At 51.9% G+C, this 15707-nt stretch overlaps 1 long non-coding RNA gene across 1 annotated transcript; it reads left to right on the top strand.

Annotated features, from left to right (window-relative positions):
• The first annotated feature begins 6535 nt into the window (after positions 1–6535).
• On the top strand, positions 6536–7144 carry LOC148342269 (uncharacterized). Its single transcript, XR_015839675.1, has 2 exons — positions 6536–6709; positions 6803–7144. It is a non-coding gene; the product is annotated as an uncharacterized LOC148342269 (long non-coding RNA).
• The last annotated feature ends 8563 nt before the right edge of the window (positions 7145–15707 follow it).

Raw genomic sequence — 15707 nt, 5'->3', positions numbered from 1 at the left:
TCGTCTTTATGGAACCCAAAACATTTCCAAACGACAGATGTCGAATTTCTTTTCGGGACAAGCACAACAGGAACAATTTCAACTAACGTTACTTCGTCTGCAGCCGTGTCAGCCGCTTCAGGATTTGAATCGCCAGCAACGAACGCGTCTTCTGTTTACATTCTTCTACAGCGAATGAGTCACGTAACTAGATGCGTTGTAGCCGTCTTAAAGAGGCATGAACATCGCCGCAGACAGAAAAGACTTCCCTTTTTTAGACACCGAATTTACCGACAAGGGCAAAATTATGTCGGTCACTGTAATACATTTCGGTAACGGTATATTTTCGGTTTATCGCCCAGCCCTAGCCTTGAGCATGCATTTCACACTAGTCCGCCAGAGCATTTAGGGGTTTACATGTTCACTAGTAAGATACAAAAATGAGCTTACTAGTGAACTAGAGGGCATTTGTATCATACGTGTTAACTAGTAAGCTAAAAAAACTAGTGGGCATTTTTATCTTACATGTTAACGAGTAAGATACAAAAATGAGCTTACTAGTGAACTAGTGGGCGTTTTTATCTTACATGTTAACTAGTAAGATACAAAAATGAGCTTACTAGTGAACTAGAGGGCATTTGTATCATACGTGTTAACTAGTAAGCTAAAAAAACTAGTGGGCATTTTTATCTTACATGTTAACGAGTAAGATACAAAAATGAGCTTACTAGTGAACTAGTGGGCGTTTTTATCTTACATGTTAACTAGTAAGATACAAAAATGAGCTTACTAGTGAGCTCAAAAAATGCACACTAGTTCACCCGTAAGCTAAAAACTGCCCACTCGTTACTAGCATACTAGTTAACATCTAATGGCCATTTTTTAGTTTACATGTCAACTAGTAAGCGCTAAAATAAGGTTACTAGTGAACTAGTGCGCATTTTTTAGCTCATGGGGATCAGTAGGAAAGAATGCAATGGTTTCCTATTGGCGGTCCATTTCAAATTAATATAATCTAACCAGTCACTGCTCATGATTTTGGTATACGGTAGTCTGAAATTAGTGACATATGATGACTGTATTTTATATTATGTAATATTTAATAGCTTAATATTTACTACACAGAAAGTATTGTACATGTTTTCTCTTTTATATAACTACATACCTATTTTTTTACACCAGCCTGCATATGGAGAGGGAGAGAGAGTAAGATTAATCATAAGTAGGATGTGTTTTTATACAATCACTCTTTTCATAACAGGTATGACGGGCCGGGCTCTTAAGGGTTAAAGCGTCAAGAGATCTCATCTAGATATTGACCAATCAAAGTACTTGTCCCGCCTGCTTCATTTGAATGCAGTTCACTAGTGAACATGTTGGTGTATGAGTCATTTTAGAGACAACAATGGTCACATATTTCATTTTACATGTTGTCTAGTAAGGGCCAAATGTCCACTAGTGACACTAGTTAAGCTTTTTCCTGGCCTTACTCGCTGACTTGTCAGTGTGGGGGTTCGGGTTAGGGGGCCTGCCAAGCTTTTTCCCTTTTCCCTAGGTTCCGGCTGTTTTCCGCCAGGCACGCCTCCGACCGGAGAGGGCGTCGGCTCCTGCGCACCTGCTGCCCATCATCAGCAATCACCGCGGGGGTTTAAAGCTCAGCGCTGCCAGGAGCCAGACGCCGGATTATTCCGTTACCTACTTCGGTACCCGGTCCACGTCGACGTTCGCCTCGTGCACGTCCGCGCCTTTGTTATGAAACCCGAGTTAACCATTGTCTTTCCTCGCTCTCCCTCCAGCCGCCCAGCGCCAGCCCGAGCCCGATCCTCCGCCGCCAGCCGCCGAGCCCCGGAGCGTCGATCGCACCTCGTACGCCCGTACGCCGCCTGCCTGCCCTTCTCCGCCTCCGCCGGCTCGCCGCCGCCTTCGCCTCCACGCCGCTCTCCGCGCCCGCGTTCCTCCCGCCACAGCGCCGGTGCACACTCAGCGCGCCGTCTCCGCTGCACCTCCGCGAGCGCACATCTCGCCACCCCAGCGAGCACCCCGGCGCTGACTCGCCGCTCCTCCACCTGTCCTCCTGCCCTGCTCCCGGCACCCGTTCCTCTCCCCCCGAACCCTTCAATAAATCCTCCTCAACCATCCTCGCTTGCTCTTGGGTCCAGTTTTCCTTTATCACGGTTCCCTGAACCGTTACAGAATAATCCGGCCCCAATGGACCCAGCGAGCTCGGATTCCCTCCAAGAGGCCCTCTCCCACCAAGGCAGACAGCTGGGAAGACACGAGAGGATGATGCAGGAGTTCATGGACTCCGTCCAGGCTCTCCACCACCAACTCGCACTCCTTTCGAAGCAGGTCAGCTCTCTTCCCTCTGCTTCCGGCCTCCCGGAGGGCACCTCCCCGGTCCCTTCTCCCCCTCCTCCGCCCGCCGTGTTCTCTTCGAGCGGCAGGGAACCCCATGTCCCCACTCCCGAGCCGTTTTCCGGTGATCTGGGCTCTTGTAGCCAGTTCATATTGAGCACCTCGTTGGTGTTCGATCTCCAACCCCAAAGTTACCCGACCGATCGAGCTCGCATCGCCTACATGGTGAACCTGCTCCGCGGCCGCGCCGCGAAATGGGCCACCGCTTTGTGGGAGGCATCGGCCCCGGCGATGGCCTCCTACTCCCACTTCTGCCAAGAGTTGCGGCGGGTATTCGACCATCCCGTCAAGGGGCGCGAGGCCACCCGCCGATTGCTCGCACTCCGGCAGGGTTCCCGCTCCGCCGCCGACTTTTCGGTGGAGTTCCGCATTCTCGCCCACGAGTGCGGGTGGAACGAGCCCGCCCTTCGGGGAGTGTTCCTCAACGGGCTGACGGACCAGCTCAAGGATGAGCTGGCCGTTCGGGATGAGACCGCCTCTCTCGAAGACCTCATTGCCCTGGCTATTAAGGTAGACAACCGGTTGCGGGAGCGGCAGTCCGAGCGGACGCGTAGGTCGCCCCGTCCGGCGGCACGCGCTCCCGCACCTCCCGTCGACTTCCCTCCGCGACTACCGGTTACGCCTCCCGTCGGACAGGAGGAGCCCATGCAGCTGGGGAGAACCCGCCTGGATCCTCAGGAACGCCAGAGGCGCCTCTCGAGCCACCTATGCCTCTATTGTGGCAACCCCGGTCACTACATCGCCGCTTGCCACGTGAAGCCAAAAGAGGGGGCTCGCCGCTGATCAGGAGTCCCGCGGCGAGCCATAACGTGTCAGCTACGGGCTCCTCTTCACGCATGTCCATCCCAGCCCGCCTCCTCTGGCAGACCCAATCCCTCTCGGTCGCCGTACTGGTGGACTCCGGAGCGGATGGGAACTTCCTGGACCTGGCTCTGGCTCGCCGGCTGGGTGTCCCCCTGGAGCCTCTCCCTTCCCCACGGCGCGTGGTGGCTCTGGATGGACGCCTCATCTCCCAGGTCTTCCATCAAACGGGACCCCTAACCCTTATTGTTTCCGGTAACCACCGGGAGACCATCCAGCTCCTCCTAATCCACTCGCCACAAGTCCCCCTGGTCCTGGGTTTCCCGTGGCTCCAGCTACACAACCCCGCGATAGACTGGAGGAGATGTGCAATCACCGGGTGGAGCGAGCTTTGCCACTCACAGTGCCTTCTGTCCGCCGACCCCGCTCCCCGATCGGTTCCTCGCTCCCCGGCTCCACCCGACCTGGCGTCCGTCCCCACGGACTACCATGACCTGGCCCAGGTTTTTTGCAAAGACCTCGCCCGCACCCTTCCTCCCCATCGGCCCTATGACTGCGCCATAGACCTCTTTCCCGGAGCTCCGCTGCCCAGCTCCCGGCTGTACAACATCTCCCGTCCCGAGAAGGAGGCCCTCGAGACCTACATCCGCGACTCCCTGGCGGCCGGTCTGATTCGGCCCTCTTCCTCGCCCCTGGGAGCGGGTTTCTTTTTTGTCAAGAAGAAAGACTCCTCCCTTCGCCCTTGCATTGATTTCAAGGCTCTCAACGGCATCACAGTCAAAAATAAGACCTCTCTGCCCCTCATAGACCCCTCGTTCGAGCCCCTCTGCGAAGCCCAGGTCTTCTCCAAGCTCGATCTCCGGAACGCCTACCATTTGGTCCGCATCCGCGAGGGCGATGAATGGAAGACGGCCTTCAATACCCCCCTTGGACATTTTGAGTATCTCGTCATGCCCTTCGGCCTCACCAACGCCCCCGCCGTTTTTCAAGCTCTCATGACCGACATTCTCCGGGATATGCTCAACCGTTTCGTCTTTATTTACCTGGATGACATCCTCATCTTCTCCCGATCCCTCGAGGACCACCGCCGCCACGTCCGATCAGTCCTCCAGCGCCTGCTGGAAAACCGCCTGTTCGTGAAACCGGAGAAATGCGAGTTCCACGTCCCATCGATCCATTTCCTGGGCTACGTCATCGCCCAGGGTCAACTCCAGCCGGATCCCGCCAAGATCCAGGCGGTGGTGGAGTGGCCTACTCCCACTAATCGCAAGGAACTCCAACGCTTCCTGGGGTTCGCTAATTTCTACCGTCGATTCATCCGCAATTACAGCAAGGTTGCTAGTCCTCTCACGGCCCTCACCTCCACCCTCACCCCCTTTCAGTGGACTTCGGGAGCGGCTCAAGCTTTCGGGCATCTAAAGGAAGCCTTCACCAGCGCTCCGGTCCTCAGACACCCCGATCCCGCACTCCAGTTCGTGGTGGAGGTGGATGCTTCCGACACGGGGGCGGGAGCGGTGCTCTCCCAGCGGGACCCCGACACCCAGAAGACTCATCCATGCGCCTTCTTCTCCCGACGCCTGTCCCCCGCCGAGAAGAACTATGACGTCGGCAATCGGGAGTTGCTGGCAGTCGTCTGGGCTCTCCAGGAGTGGCGGCACTGGCTGGAGGGCACCGCCGTCCCCTTCCTCGTCTGGACCGACCACAAAAATCTGGCCTACCTGCAGTCAGCCAAGCGGATGAACCCCCGTCAAGCCCGTTGGCACCTCTTCTTGAGCCGATTCAACTTCACCCTTTCCTTCCGTCCCGGGTCGAACAACGGCAAGGCGGACGCCCTCTCCCGGATGTTCGCTCCGCCTGCCAGTCCAGAGACCACACAGACCATTCTCCCGTCCTCCTGTCTCCTGGGGGCGGCCTCCTGGGAGATCGAGCGCACGGTTCGCGAGGCGCAGAAAACCCAACCCGATCCCCGACCTGACCCCTCGGACCTCCTCTTCGTCCCCGATGCCGCACGCTCCCAGGTCCTCCAGTGGGGGCACTCCTCCTCGCTCACCTGCCACCCTGGCGTCACGCGCACCCTTCGCTTCCTCCAAGCGCACTTCTGGTGGCCCAGTATGACAAAAGACACGCGAGAATTCGTGCTGGCCTGCTCGGTTTGCGCCCGCGGAAAGGCCTCACACTCGGCTCCGGCCGGTCTTCTCCACCCTCTGCCTATCCCGAGCCGCCCCTGGTCCCACATCGCTGTGGACTTCGTCACGGGTCTTCCTTCGTCCAAAGGACACACAGTTATCCTCACCATTATCGACCGCTTCTCCAAGAGCGTCCACTTCGTTCCCCTTCCCAAGCTACCCACCGCCTTGGAGACAGCCACACTCCTGACCCAGCACGTTTTCCGGCTCCATGGCCTCCCGCAAGACATCGTCTCCGACCGGGGCCCCCAGTTCTCTTCCCAGGTCTGGAGGGAGTTCTGTAAGGCAGTGGGCGCCACTGCCAGCCTTTCCTCCGGTTACCACCCGCAGACCAACGGGCAGACCGAGCGGGCCAATCAACACCTGGAGGCAGCGCTGCGGTGCGTGGTGGCCCGGAACCCCGAGACATGGAGCGAGGCTCTCGCATGGATCGAGTACGCCCACAACTCCCTCTCCTGCGCCTCGACAGGTATGTCGCCGTTCATGGCCTGTCTTGGCTACCAACCTCCCCTTTTTGCGGAGCAGGAGCGTGCAGTGGCGGTTCCCTCGGTGGAGGAACACATCAGTCGGGCCAAGGCCGTCTGGGCAGAGGTCAAGGCCTCCCTCACCCGCTCGGCGCAACGCAACAAGCGCCTGGCGGACCGTCGTCGAACCCCAGCTCCCGACTACCAGCCCGGTCAGCAGGTCTGGCTCTCGACCCGCGACCTTCCCCTCCAGACCGATTCACGTAAGCTGTCTCCGCGCTACATTGGTCCCTTTCCCATCACCAAGATCATTAACCCCTGTTCTGTCAGACTAAAGCTCCCCGATTCCCTCAAGATCCACCCCACCTTCCACGTTTCTCTCCTCAAGCCGGTCTCTTCCAGCGTCCTAAGCCCTCCGACCATCTCCCCTCCACCCCCCCTGATGATCGACGACCACCCAGCCTTCACGGTCTCCAAAGTGTTGGACGTTAGACGTCGGGGGAGGGGGTTTCAGTTCCTCGTGGACTGGGAGGGTTACGGTCCGGAGGAACGTTCTTGGATCTCCCGCAAGCTCTTCATTGACGACTCCCCGATCCGGGAGTTTTACGCCACACACCCGGACAAACCAGGAAGGACGCCAGGAGGCGTCCGTTGAGGGGGGGGTACTGTGGGGGTTCGGGTTAGGGGGCCTGCCAAGCTTTTTCCCTTTTCCCTAGGTTCCGGCTGTTTTCCGCCAGGCACGCCTCCGACCGGAGAGGGCGTCGGCTCCTGCGCACCTGCTGCCCATCATCAGCAATCACCGCGGGGGTTTAAAGCTCAGCGCTGCCAGGAGCCAGACGCCGGATTATTCCGTTACCTACTTCGGTACCCGGTCCACGTCGACGTTCGCCTCGTGCACGTCCGCGCCTTTGTTATGAAACCCGAGTTAACCATTGTCTTTCCTCGCTCTCCCTCCAGCCGCCCAGCGCCAGCCCGAGCCCGATCCTCCGCCGCCAGCCGCCGAGCCCCGGAGCGTCGATCGCACCTCGTACGCCCGTACGCCGCCTGCCTGCCCTTCTCCGCCTCCGCCGGCTCGCCGCCGCCTTCGCCTCCACGCCGCTCTCCGCGCCCGCGTTCCTCCCGCCACAGCGCCGGTGCACACTCAGCGCGCCGTCTCCGCTGCACCTCCGCGAGCGCACATCTCGCCACCCCAGCGAGCACCCCGGCGCTGACTCGCCGCTCCTCCACCTGTCCTCCTGCCCTGCTCCCGGCACCCGTTCCTCTCCCCCCGAACCCTTCAATAAATCCTCCTCAACCATCCTCGCTTGCTCTTGGGTCCAGTTTTCCTTTATCACGGTTCCCTGAACCGTTACAGTCAGATTCTCAAATGCTCACTAGTAAGGCATAACATGTCCACTAGTCACACTGCCAACCTTACTAGCTGACTAGTGAGGTTCAAAATGTGAACTAGTTTCCTAGTAAATGCAAAGATAGCCACTGGTTAGTCTAATTTTTACCCCACTCGTTAACTTGTGAAACACATGTTTTCATTCTAGTGAACTAGTTGAGTCCACAATGAGTCACTCGTTAATGAGTGACACTGATGTTTATTTAACTAGCGAACAAGTAGAAGGAATTTTGTCTCACTTGTCAGACACAGAAAAGAACCTGTGCAAGATTTGACTGAACATGTTTGAATTTTATCCTACATGTTGGCCTTTTATTTTTACTTGTTAAAGGTTATGCATCACGAGTGATGCATTGTGCACAACAAATATCTAACATGTGGGGATTTTTGGTATACTAGCTAATGTTTTTGCATACTAGCTGGCATTTATATCATACTAGTTAACCAAAATTGCTTACTAGTGGATATGTGTGCACAACTTGTGAACTTGTATCGTGTTGTAACTGGGAAACAAATCAACTTCTCAAATTTGATGATTTCACTAGTTAACTTGTTGTGTGCACATGTCACCTAGTGCGCAATTTTGTCATCCACTTGTGAACTAGTTATGTGAAAATAATTGTCACTTGTTTGCTCGTGACTCACTTTGAACCCAAATACTTTACTAGTTAGAATACATGAGCTTTACAAGTTAACAAGAGAGGTCAAAATGAGCACAACTAGTGTAACTAGTGGATATCTCAGCATGTACTAGTTTACTAGTTAATATTTTGAGCCTCTCTAGTTAACTTGGAAGGCCAAAATAGATTGCAAGCCTTTAAGTAGTTTGGCTTCATGCATTCACTCGTCAACATGTAGCCCATGAGAGGCAGCTGCTAGTTAACTAGCTGCAGTTCCCCAGGAACACTTGTCAACTTGTATAAAACATGTGCAAATAAATTGGGTGGGACAATGACAAAATCTGAATTCTGATTCGTGTATTTAACTGTAGAGCCAATAGTAATCCTGGATGCACACATCTGCCCCACCTTCTCATTAGTTTTTTGTGTAACTAGTTGACTAGTGAGCAGTTTGGCATCCACTAGTTCTACTAGTAAACATTTTGGACCTCACTAGTAACATATCCCAGCTGACTACGGGCGAAAAGCGCACAACACCCTAAGCAGGTTGCCGGCCAGTCACAGGACGGACATAGACAAAGTCACTGAGTGGAAACTGAACCCACGCTGCCCGCACAACACACAACTCGGTCGAGTGTACCACTACACCTTCAGTGACCGCTATAATTAATCTGGAATCAAATATGAAGTATTTTGATAATCGGTTAATCATTGAGAGACACTACTTAAGATTCAAATTGCCCAAGTCCTGATTTCAGCCTTTTGAAAGTTAATTTTCTCTGCTTTGTGACTCAGAATAAGACGGGCAAACACCGGCATTTACTTTGGAAAACAATGATAAACATTTCTGACTATTTTCTGCCATGTTACTAGTCACAAAGTGAATCATTTACAATGCATGGAAAAAGCGGGACTATTTTACAGTTCATGCTGAGTTTCTAGAAAGTCAGCCTGGACCATTTGACTGACCTACGGTCAAAAGTCACGGCGCAAACTGTGAAATTAATGCCAATACCACATGATCGATGGCCAGCGTGTTAAAAACAATGGTAATATTATCGTGCATCACTGGTAAATAATACATTGTGAAATTCAAGACACGCTCCCAACAACCCAAGAGATATTTTTCAAATAATCAAAATACAGAAAATGAGAATGAGGTTTATTTGCGAAAATGCGGCTATCTTTTATGTTACCTGTTTTCCTTTTAAAAAAGAATTAAACACGCCAAGACAAACAAAAATGAATATGAACAAATTCCTGCCATCTTTTTTGTTAATATATCACAGTCATGTCTCCTACAAAAGAAACAAAAAACAAAGGAAGAGAATAAGCATATTATTGTTATTGTTTTAATAGTTTGCTGAAGTCTCGCTGCCAAAGATGTTAACAGTAGCTATTAGTCAGAATTTTGTCAGGATAATAAATCATCAAGTCAAATTTAAAAAAAAAGAAAAGTAAATTAAGGATGAAAAAGACTGTCAAATCGGTGTCAAGTCATATCTGCAGCAAAACTTACTCGACTTTGCTAACATTACAAAAATTGCTACGTTTCTTATCGGATTCGTAAAATATTTACCTTTTCAAAGAAGTAGAGAAACACCATTCCATTCTGTGTATCTGACATCGACTTACTGAAAACACAATATATCAGCGTAAGAGTATGCAAGCATAAATGGTATTAAACAAATTTTGGTGTTTTCCACTAAACATAAAGCACCACCCGAGAGCTATTAAGTCCGGTGTTTTACTGACAGTTCAGAAGAACGAGGCTTTTATTATTTCTTAAATGATGTTTACGCAGTCTTTATCACTTAATGTCTCATTTCTTAAATAATGTACACAATCCCTCGTACTAAATGCGAGAATGCGCTCTGAAAGGAGCTCTTAAGATTTTACATCAAAATATAAAGCAGCTTAATTTATGTTATTATTCTAAATCATTCAACCTTAATTTATTTACCGAACAATGCTTCTGTTTTATGATGGACTCGTAGTCCGGCACCAGTGGATTTCCATATTGGCAGATTTCTTTTTCTATCTCTCTTCAATATTATTTTAAGGTTTTGGGGCCGTTTGTGCTGGCGGCAGCCGTCTTTACATTTGACCACCTGCGGGCACAATGACAATAAATTCTAAATAGCGATGGTACGCGATACAGTGAACGCTTAATGATACTTGTTAACTCTGGAAACTCTCTGTCTTTAACTATTTCATCCTGGCTGGCCGACTTTTGCGGTAATTTATTTGTTACCAAGTGCAATTTTATTACTCGGTGGGGCAAGCTTCAAAGCAGAGACTTCCCTTTAAACCTTTCTGTGCTCCTATTTTCGTAGGTGTATGCATCTTGCGATGATAAAAAAATCCTTGATTTTATGACGCGTCACTTTTTGACCCATTTTCTCCCTCACAGCTAAATGAAGGCGATCTGCACCTCCAAAACTGGCTGGTTGAATGGGATCGTAGTACAATTTTTTCAACCAACGCTTAACGCTCATGACGGTTTATGATTTAGTGACAAACGTCACATTGTTATTTGACTAAACACACAGACGCAAAAGCCTCTTTTTTTAAAACATCCATTTTTTATTGAAAGAAAAATAAAAAATATGACAAGGTTCAGTATGGTTACACATGATAAGGATTCTCTAAGTCGTAAAAAGTCTATAGGTCAGGGTTAAAACAGATGGATTAACATTTGATTCTAACAGATCTTCAAACATCTTCAATTCGTGCGCGAGATCCACAGGTTGTTGATGACGGAGACGGTATCTTATCACATCGGTAAACAGCGTGAGTATGGTAAGTACATGTCCTACACTTATCTCATTTTCCCAATTTTCCAAAATATTTTGAAACGTGTCGATCGAACCCGAGCGACTCAAAAATATGACATGTTGCACAAACGATTCCCACGGCTCCTGAAAAATTGTCAAAGACATGGCACGCACTTTTTGCATAAACAATAAAAAAATTTCAATCAAAGGGTCTTTATCATCGGGGTTATATGTAATTGTTCTATTTATTATATCTGCCCACCCTTGGCTTCTATAGCCAAAAATCGATAATTTTCTCAACACATTACCCATTTTTAATCAAAGTTATTATTTTCTATCAAATATTCTTCGAAAACATCAAGTTGATCACGGTATATCATAAGACATAGGTTCTCATCCAATGTAAGGCGGTCCGGTAAGTTCTTTACTAGTGCTAACTCCACCATTAAGATCTCTGCAACTCGCTTGACTGTTTCTTTATCCGTTTTTACAGAACACAAATCCAACAAGTAGTGAATACAGGGTAAAAACTTTTTATCGCAAAGGATTGGCATGATGCGCTCATATTGCTGTCTTAGATAATAATTATGCCCTAAGTATTTATAGCTATGTTGTGTCGGAATTACTCTCAGACTACGACGTGATGATCGACTCGTTTTATTTCCATCACGGACCACAACAACGCCACGTCACCACAAAACACACCCACTTCCGGGGTCCACTGTACCCAACCCTCTTCACGGGCTGTCCCCGCATATGCCCGTACATAACATTTACCCCCCCCTTTTGAAAAACCCTTGAGGAGCGTATGTATCAAAAGAATCAAACCCAAACGAACCGGATGAAGTCAATGCTGGCTCCCATCACAACGCATGCAAAATACTGTCACCAACCGGCGATACTCGAAACGGACATTACTCCAAAACATAGTCTCTCAAATGCCTCGGCTTCATCCGCACACGAGTTGGGCGGGCCTCTGGGCCAGGGCAGGCCTCCAGCTGTTCAGGTGGGTGGCCGGCTGCATCCTGCCGCTGTTCATCAGGGAAGGTGCAGTCCTCAAACATGGATGCTGTGTCCTCCAAACCTGCGTCAGCGCTCGAGGGCGGTGCCACCTTCCGAAGGCGACTGGCATGCCACCGTGACCCGTCAGTGAGCTTGAAAGTGGCCGGCCCGAGTTGGATGGCGATCTGCATTGGTGCGGACCAGAATGTGAGTAGTTTGTGGTCTCGGTTAGGCCGGCGAATCCGGACCCAGTCCCCCGTTGTGAGTGCAGGTGTCCTCACCCTCCGTCTCCTGTCGAACCGCCGTTTCATCTGACGCTGCATCTCCGTGACTCTGGCGCTGCAGCCGGGCGTCGCCCCTGGTGTGGTGACCGTAGGGGCCCGCAGCCGGTTCAGAGGGAGCTGAAGTTCCCGGCCTATCATCAGGAGCGCTGGGGAACTGCCGGTAGTCGAGTGTGGCGTTGCTCGGTAGTGGAGGAGGGTGCGGAGCAGCGCAGCTGAAAACTGTAGTCCATCTGCTAGGTGAGCCCTGATCCCGTTCTTTAAGGACTGGTTCAGACGCTCGACCCCTCCGTTTGCTTCCGGATGGTAAAAAGATGTGCGGATGTGTCTGATCCCTTTCTCCTCCAGGAAGGCGGCAAACTCCGCCGAAGCGAACTGTGGGCCGTTATCCGTGGTGATAGCGTTCGGATGGCCCCACCGAGAAAACACAGATGAGAGAAAGTCTATGACCACCCGAGTTGTGACAGACCCTGTGGCAACCACCTCCGGCCACTTCGAATGGAGGTCATATGCCACTAGGAGGAATCGTTGATGGTGCGGGACACCGTGAAGCTCGCCGCCGATGTCAAGCTGAATGTGTTCCCATGGTGCGGCAGGCCACTGCAAGGGCTGCAGGGGTGGCGTGGGCGGTGGTCCCGTCTTCCCACTAACCAGGCAGGCTGTGCAGTCCTTTACCATTGTTTCTATATCACGATCTATGCCAGGCCACCACATCAGGTCCCTGCAGCGGCACTTCACCTTGACAATCCCCAGATGGCCCTCGTGTGCCATGGCCAGGACACGTAGCCTGAGGTCACTGGGAATGACTGTGCGCAACCCCCGAGCCACGCAGACGCCGTTCCAACAGGTCAAGTCATCCCGGACCCTGTGAAAGGGTGCCAACTGCTCCGGGACCTTGGCAGGCCACCCTTCCCGGATGTAAGTACGGAGCTGGCAAAGTGCAGGGTCCTTCTCTGACGCCATCTGTAGGTCCTCCAAGGAGACAGAGGCCTGGAGTGGGCCGTGGAGCATGAGGATGAATTCGGACTCCATCGCGTCCCGGCTTGAGTCGGACTTTGGGTCAGGGTTTGGGGAATCGAGTGCTGGGACAGGGTTGGCGCGAGAGAGCAGGTCCGCCACGACGTTTTCCTTGCCAGGAGTGAACAGAGTGGTGAAGTCGTATGGCTGGAGCCTCTCCGACCAGCGGTAGATCCTCAGCGGCTTGCGACCCGATCCCGATGTGGCGAGCAGGGCAGTGAGAGCCTGGTGGTCGGTTCTCAGAGTGAAATGGCGTCCGTATAAATATATATGCCATCGCTCACACGCCCAGACGCAGGCCAGCGCTTCGCGCTCGCCCACTGAGTACTTCTGTTCGGCCGTGTTGAGTGACCTAGAAGCGAACGCTACCGGGCGCTCCGTGCCTCCTTGGATCTGGGAGAGCACCGCCCCGACTGCTGTGTTAGACGCATCGCATGTGACGAATGTCGGACTCTCCAGGTCGAAGAATGCCAGCACCGGTGGTGAGGTGAGCTGGGTCTTGAGTTGGCGGACGGCTGCGGAGCAGGCCGGAGTCCACTGCCAGACCGCGTCCTGTTTCAGGAGCTCGCGCAGCGGCGATGTAGTCTCAGAGTACCGGGGAAGGAAACGCAAGTAGTACGCCGTCATCCCCAGAAAAGACGACAGTTGGGCTGGACACGACGGCTCTGCCAGGCGCAGGACGGCCTCCACATTGGACTGTAGCGGGCTGAGGCCCGCGGCGGACAACCGGAACCCAACAAACTCGATGACAGGGGCTACAAACGTGCACTTATCTTCGTTCAGAGTGAGGCCGTGGCTGCTGAGGACCTCCAAAACCCTCGCCAGTCGCCCGTCATGGATGGTTGGTGTCGCCCCATGGACCACAATGTCATCCAAGAAGACCACCACGCCCGGGATGCCAGGAAAATCATTGACATAATTTTTTGAAAACAGCTCAGGGCTGAGCTGAGGCCGAAGGGCATCCTGGTGTAGCGGAACACCCCATCGTGTGTCACGAAAGCTGTCAGGTTGCGGCTGTCTGGGTGTAAAGGGACCTGCAGGTAGCCTTGGCGGAGATCCAGCTTCATGAAGACGGACGAGTTGTAGAACTGTGCTGCTAATTCCTCCACCGTGGGTAGCGGGTAGCGGTCCGGGACTACTGCCTTATTCACCGCTCTGAGGTCAACACACGGACGCAGGCCCCCAGACTTCCTCTTCGCCACCACCAGGTTTGAGATCCAGGGAGAGGCATCAATGCGCTCTATGATGCCCGCATCGGAGAGTTTCTGCAGCTCGGCAGTTACTTGGTCGCGCAGGGCGAGGGGCAGTCGGCGCAGGGGCTGAATCACCGGGCGCACCCCCGGTCGGAGGAGAGGCTGATGGTTGAAGGCGGTGAGGCAGCCCACACCGCTGAACAGATCTGGCCTGTTCTGGCGCCACGGTGAGATGACAGAAAGGATGGTGCCTCCCACACTGTCCAAGATGGCGAAACCCAGCTCGCTAAACAAATCCCAACCCATGAGATTGGCCCCCTGTCGAGACACTTGAAAGGTGAATGCGGGAAGAGTCTTCGTCCCGTAACGAACAGCCACCGTGATCGTGCCAGCCATCTTAATCTTTGAGTGTCCATAGCCATACAGATCCTCGGCGCTACCAGTGCGCGTCCAGTGTGGGAAAAGACGACGGACTGTTGTAGCGTTCAACAGTGACCTGGAAGCCCCCGCATCCACCAGCAGTGGGAGGCAGGCCCCATCCAGCTCCACTGTACACCATTTAGCTGATCGGGTTTCGGTGGCTACTGTATGGATGATCGTTGGCGCTGGCCTCCCCGGCACACGTTGTGTAGCTTGGCTGCCTGACGCAGAGGAAGAGCGACAGACGCGGGCGAAATGATTCTGCTTCCCACAGCGTTGACACTTCTGTCCCTTAGCGGGGCAGTTCGGGGCCCCCCTCTGATGTGATGGTGAGCCACAGTTACTACAGGCTTTGCGTGCTGTAGCACCGTGGCGTGCTGTAAAGTTCACTTCCAGGTTGTCATCAGCATAGTCAGAGTCTGGAGCGTCCGTATGTGGTGCCACTGTTTGAGCTAATTGCATTGGTCTGGGGAAAAGGGAATTAGAGGCGGGCGTCAGCTGAGCTGTCAGTTCTGCAATGTTGTTAGAAACCTGATCAGGTGCAACGATGGTTGTCACCCTTCTCTGTGTGATGTCCCTGACCATGCGGCGTCTTGTTCTGAGCGTCTTCATTTTTAGAGTAGGTCTGGCTCTTCAGCCGGAAAAATTGGTTTGTCTGTGCAGAGCGTGACTTGGGCTTTGGCTGTATTGAGACTGGGGTCGGAATATGATAGTAGGGGATGTGCTTATTTTTGACAGAAGCGTGATTCTGGGGGGCGGGCGGTGTTGTTTATGCTTACAAACACGACCACAACTTGGTGGTCGTCTGTCTGTCCAACTATAGATAAGAAATACGTGAAAACATGTCAAAGCTTGTTGCAAAGATGACTTGGGGATGTCTACAGACAAGATGATGTTCCTCCTTGAAAGGTAAAATAATTGGTAAAACAACCTTAATGATATCTTAGCTTAGCTGCTATTTCTTAACCTAAACGCATGTTGTTTCTTAGCTGTATTCTATTTTCTTAACCTAAATGTATATTGTTTCTTAACCGAACTACATACTATTTCTTAGCTGTACGCTGTTTCTTAGCTGCATGCTATTTATTTTATATATATATATATATATATATGTATATATATATATATATATATATACTATAATATATATCTATAATAATATTCT

This window comes from Idiotropiscis lumnitzeri, chromosome 2 (assembly GCF_059441095.1).
Source record: "Idiotropiscis lumnitzeri isolate Australia: NSW breed Sydney's pygmy pipehorse chromosome 2, RoL_Ilum_1.0, whole genome shotgun sequence".
Lineage (NCBI taxonomy): Eukaryota > Metazoa > Chordata > Actinopteri > Syngnathiformes > Syngnathidae > Idiotropiscis > Idiotropiscis lumnitzeri.
Note: the sequence above shows the minus strand (reverse complement) of the source record. Positions and strands in the feature narration are given on the sequence as shown.